Source organism: Nanorana parkeri, unplaced genomic scaffold (assembly GCF_000935625.1).
Source record: "Nanorana parkeri isolate BGI_ZX_2015 unplaced genomic scaffold, ASM93562v1 scaffold2392, whole genome shotgun sequence".
Taxonomy (NCBI): Eukaryota; Metazoa; Chordata; class Amphibia; order Anura; family Dicroglossidae; genus Nanorana; species Nanorana parkeri.
The window spans coordinates 1,943-8,254 of NW_017308660.1; positions in this window are offsets into that span (position 1 = coordinate 1,943).

The window sequence follows — 6,312 nt, forward strand, 5'->3', positions numbered from 1 at the left end:
CATTGCCAAGCATTTTTAATAGGGCTGTGCAAATTAACGATTAATTTCTCGATTAATCGTTAATCTTTTTGATCGATTAAAAAAATTTTGATCGATTTAAACATTTTCTGAAACTTTCTGCACGAGCACCAGCCAAGACATTGGCCAATACACATACAGCACAGCAATGAAGTAATAAAATGAACTAGGATCACACTAATCCAGCACGTTATTATTCTGAGTTGCCTCACTCAAGCGGCGGCCATATTGAGTGGGGCACGTGAGATTAATAACATGCTGGATTAGTGCGATCCTAGTTCATGTTATTACTTCATTGCTGTGCTGTATGTGTATAGGCCAATGTAGTTGGATCTGTATGTGCGTTTATAATCGATGTAAAAAAAAATTTCTATTAATCGAACACGAAAATTTTAATCAGTAACAGCCCTAATTTTTAACCAACCCAGGAAGTGTCATTTGGTCTGTTGATAACTAGCAGAGGAACATTGTGCACGGGTGGGGGTGGTCACTAGCAAGTTATACCTAACTACAGTCTTTGTAGCACATGGACTTAGTTGTACATGTCTTCAAATATCCATGCTGACCCTATCTGGTCTCTTAAACAATCAAAAGGCCAGGTAGTATTCCCCATAACTCTCCTATGTGCTATCGCCTCCGTCAGTCTCTTCTACAATTGGCACTTCCTAGAGCGTTGGATGCTTGTGTTCCCCTTCGAACAATGGCTCCTTCCTCTGACTCCTACATCATTACAGGACTCAACATTGATGTAAGTGGTCAGAGGAAGGTACCAGGAAGGCCAATGCTTTGCAAGGGAAAAGGTGATGTATTTAACTCTCCATTGGCTAGTGACTTCTACCTCCCCTCTGTTCCAGCTCTGCAGCTTCCATCAGCCTCTTCAGCATTTGACCATTTCCTGGAGTGTCAGATGTCTGTGCCCCCCCCACTGCTTGTAGGTACATTTCCCTGACACCTACATTTACCGCTGAGTCCTGTAGCAATGTAGGGGTCAACGCAGGGAGTGGCAGGAAACACAGGCATCTGACACTCTGGGAAGTGTTGAATGCCAGAGAGACTGATTTACTAAAGGCAAATAGGCTGTTCACTTTGTAAGGGAATATTCCCTTAGCTTAGGGAATGAGGTGAAGCTGTGCTGACTTCCATCATCCAATCATGTGCAAGCAAAGATACTGTTTTGTTTTTTTCTTGCATATGATTGGATATTTTCACCACAATTTCAGCACATTCACTAAGCTAAGCGTAAATTCCCTTACAAAGTGAACAGCCTATTTGCCTTTAGGAAATCACCCCCATTGCATGCTGTTGTATCTTTAGGGCCCGTTCACAGATGCAGTGCGTTCCGGCCTGATTCTAGACAGAACGCACTGCCTCGCATTGAGGCCGGATCACTTTTTTTTGGGGGCAGGAGGGGGCGTGGAGAGCCATTGAAGTGAATGGCACCATAGCCACCCCTCCGGCCGCACGGGATCACAGGGCACATTATGCCTGTGGTCCGGTCCAATCAAAATGCTGCAAGCACTATTTTGATCAGACGGGACCGCAGGCATTATGTGCCTTGCGATCCCGTGCGGCCGGAGGGCGTGGCTACAGTGCAATTCACTTCAATGGCCTGCCATGCCCCCTCCTGCCCCACAAAAAAAAGTGAGCTGGCCGCAATGCGAGGCAGTGCGTTCTGGCCAGAATCGGGCCAGAACGCACTGCATCTGGTGTTAATGGGCCCTTAAGGAGGACAAGTCTATCTTAGTTCATTGCTATGTATATGTACTAATTTAGATGCTCCCTTAGATCAGAGTTGGACCACACTTTACAGAGGTGCCGTGGCATGGTTCCACTCTATTGTACAGGTGAAACTCGAATAATTAGAATATCGTGCAAAGTTCATTTATTTCACTAATGCAACTTATGCGGTGAAACTAATATATGAGAGAGACTCATTACATGCAAAGCAAGATAGTTCAAGCCGTGATTTGTCATCATTGTGATGATTATGGCTTACAGCTCATGAAAACCCCAAGAACACCAAATCCACAACCTCAAAAAAGTAGATTATTACATGCAATGAATAAAACAAGGATTGTACATAGAACAATATCGGACCTCTGAAAAGTACAAGCATGCATATGTACTCAGTACTTGGTTTGGGCCCCTTTTGCAGCACTTGCTGCAATTACTTTTGCACGATATTCTAATTATTCGAGTTTCACCTGTATGTCTGCAGAATGTATTCTCTGTTTTTAGAACATCTGAACTCTAACAGAATGGAGTTAAGTTTGCTAAAGCACTGCCTGGAGACCCATGCAAAGAGATCCCAGGCCCTGCCATGGCTGATGGGGTGCAGGTTTCCAGAACCTTCAGAGAATCCACAGGGCAGGTGTCATGGTATTCCTGAGCCTTGAACCCCCTATGGGATTCTCTATAGAATGATGGGGAGAACACTGGCCTTGTGATTTATCTTGGCTGAAAAGCTGAACATAGCATATCGCAGTTGTATTATTAGTGGGGTAGACCTTCGCTCTGGGCTGACATACTGCAGTTAAATACCCCGTGAGTAGCCTACCCCACGCTGACAAAACTAGGTAATGCATCTTTAGGGTAAGAACAGCCCGGGTACATGATATCGGGGATCTTCATCACGAGCTTAATTTTTTTTTTTTTTTTTACGGAAATCTTTTTTTTAAGCCTGCCTACTGGTTTTTTTTTTTTTTACGGAAATCTTTTTTTTAAGCCTGCCTACTGGGAATCTGCCAGTCTGCCAACATTGTATAGCCTAAGCATTTATCCCAACGGCCCCGTGCAGTAAGTGTCATGTGATCCATTTTGCCGGTGTGCCCAGCAATGACCGGGGCCAGTTTGGGATTCTCGCCTTTTTGATTTTTGCATTTCAAGTTGTTTTGTATTTTTCTTTGTTTGTAATTTTTTTATGTTTTTGGGTTGTTTTTTTTTTACACATTGTTGACTTCATGCCATACAATTTTGCCACTTGTCACGGTGCCACAAGTACTAGAGACCGACGACTGCAATGAGTGATGTGCTATGCCCTGTCTTTATGATATGGTGACAATGTAGTGGTGGAAGGTGACCGGCCACTGGTGAGTGATCTCTCATTGGCAATGGCAGGTCGATCGGTCACCGTGGAAGGATGGCGGTAATGTGTGACTGTACAGCACAGAGGTTTAGATTGTGGTGGGGCATTGGATGGTGGCATGATAGATGGAGGGTGAGTGTGATTGGCCCCAGCTGAGGGAGCGAGCAGGAGGGACGATGCAGGTTAGGATAGTCAGAAATTAGGGATTTTGAACAGTGGAAGTTTATCGTACTGATGGTTAGCGTAGTGCTGCATGAGCGGGAAAACATCAGCACCCTTTAAAGAAATGGAATCTGTCCTCTTTTTAGGGCCTATTCACACCACATCCAGATCATCTCCAGACTAGATTGTTTCCAGACCCAAAATGCATCCTAATGTATCCCTATGCTATTTCTGGCCTCTGTTCACACCAGTGTAGTCCGTTCCAGACCAGAAAAATACTGCATGTCTGGTCTGGAATGCACTGGAACTGCGGCACATTCACACCATTTTCTAGACCAGATCTGGTCCGGAAAATGATGTGAACCTGCCCTTAGAAGACTCTAGTTCTGTGGATATCATGGTAATTCTTCAGCTTTACTGTCTAGCTAGTCGCTGACAAAGGCCTTGTTTCTTAGGTGGGTGGGCTCAGGCTCCCGGGGTTGCATATACACCAGGGTAGTAGATCTGTAGCAAAGCCAACAGATCATGCTGACAGCCAGGGAACTAGCAACATCTGAATGGAGAAATATGTTCCCTGCTTACAAGCCTATTAACCTGGGTCAGTCTCTTGGATGACTATGTGCCAGAAGCCGAGTAGGGGCTCCTCTTATGCCCCAACCACCAGTAAATCCAAAGGGAAAAAGACACTACTACATCAAAATTCAATGCAAGTGTAACTTTATGCTTCCAAACAAGCAGACAGAAAGCCCCAGCATGGGACCTCCTTCTCCGACACCTTTTACCCCACACCTGAGATTAATCATAGAAATGGTTTCTACGATTAAGCCCAGTTTTTAGATAAAATGCATCATTATTTACTCTGACTCTTTAGGTTGAGAGTCGGGTCACCTGACGACTGACAGTCTCGTTTCCCAGCTAAACATGTATGGTGTCATTGGAGAGCAGTAACCCTCAGAGTTGTCTACCTTCCTCCCAATTTCAGGACTCTAAGGTGCACTAATAAATAAATATATGGCAGCCTCTGTATTAATCATAGGCACCAGGTACCTGGCAATATGGGAAGGGAGCCTAAATGATGATAAATATTGGGGCAAACGTGAGTCATTCTTGAGAGAGCCTGCACCATTATATTGTTAGACTTAAGCCCAGTGATGGCTTTTTAAGGGTATGAAAACCCAAAAGCAAAAATGTAATTTTTGTTATGGCACATTATAGAACACTGGATGGTATTCCGGAGTGTAAGGTTATGCTGCCCCCTGCAAGAGATTGGACACTGGCAAAGCAAACTGTTATGACGGCCCTGTATAACCGCTCCTAATCACATTTTGTTTTTTTTACTAGTGTCCTTTATACTGCATTGAGATGAGATTTGTTTTGAGGCCTTTCTTCCCAAGGTGATTTATCTCCTCCACCTCAACCAGGACATTGTCTTGCCTTCTCTATCTCCTGCTCCCCACCATCCCAAAGAGGTCTCTGTCCACTGTCTGGAGGTGATGCGTGATGTTCAAGTCTACCTCTCAGCTACAGTTTCATTTAGACAAGCCAACTCTCTTTTTTTTTGCCATTCATGAGGGTTCTTGCAGGGGACAGTCTGCTTCTTGGTCCAACACCTCCATAATTCAAGCTTAAAGTGGAACTTGGGGAGCCCAAGAAGCATTAACGGATCTAGTAGAGAGTGCTTTGATAGGGAAAGGGGAAACCTTGCTGTTAAAGTGACCATAAACTCAGGAGTTAAACCTTAAAAATGCATTCACGTACCCGAATTATTAACAGAAATGTTATTTGTGTATCACTCGGCTGTAGATCCTCAAATCACTTCTGAATTGGTGCTGACACTGTCCTTCCTTCTGGAGGGGGCTACTTTTGTTCCCCATGGTCCCTGTGTGTGTTGTAAAGTAGTCACCGCTCCAAGCTCCTTCTCCCCCCCCCCTTCCTGGGATGGACTGCAATCTCATGTTTAGTTTACTAATTTGTATTGAGATTGTAGTCCATCCTTGGAGCAGTGACTACTTTACAACACACACACAGGGACCATGGGGAAGAAAAGTAGTCACCCTCCAGAAGGAAGGACAGTGTCGGCACCGATTCAGAAGTGAGTTGAGGATCTACAGTCGAGTGATGCACAAATAAGATACATTCCTGGTAATAATTCGGGTACATGAATGCATTTTTAAGATTTAGATTTAACTCCTGAGTTTATGGTCACTTTAACAGCAAGGTTTCCCCTTTCCCTATCAAAGCACTCTCTAATAGATCTGTTAATGCTTCTTGGGCTCCCCAGTGTCAGGCTTCTGTGCTTTGAGCTGGCCATACACCTATAGACTATCTGCAGATTTTCTATGGTCAGATGAAAAAAGTGCAACAGATTCCCCCATCTACACTAAACTGTGTGGATGGAGAATCTCCCGCTGGGCCAAGCTTTAGTATCTTGCTAGTCGGCCCGGCCGGCTCTCAAAACACCTGAACAATCTGGTTGAATGCGGGCATTGTTCAGGTATTTTGAGATCCAGCGGTGCCGACTAGCAAGATACTGAAGCTCGGCCCCGTGGGAGATTCCTCCATCCACACAGCTTAGTGTAGATGGAGGAATCTTGCACTTTTTCCATCTGACCATAGAAAGTCTGCAGATAATCCATAGGTGTATGGCCAGCTGAAGGGAAGGCCGGAGTTCAGATATAAGACTGAAGGGAAGGAAAATCTTGAGGTGTATAGCCAGCTTGGCTTCTTCCTGGTCCTTTGTTCAATACTTTAGGTTTTACCAGGTAGATGTTCAGGCCTCATTTGATGCCCAGGTTCAGTCATAAGGTTCTTCAGGTGGCTCTGTCGTTACGTGGGCCTGTTGGCCTTATCGTTTGCTGCGTTGCCTACCATTCAATGGCATTTTTTGGGGATGTCCCTTTGCTCCTGGCCACCATCCAGTGTCCTGTTATGTACATCAAAGAAAATATTCTTTTTTGGTTTCGATACGCTTTAAGTTTACTGCTCACACCTTCAGACATGGACTGCGTTCTGATGTTCCCGCTCATGTGACACTTCCTAGCTCGGCG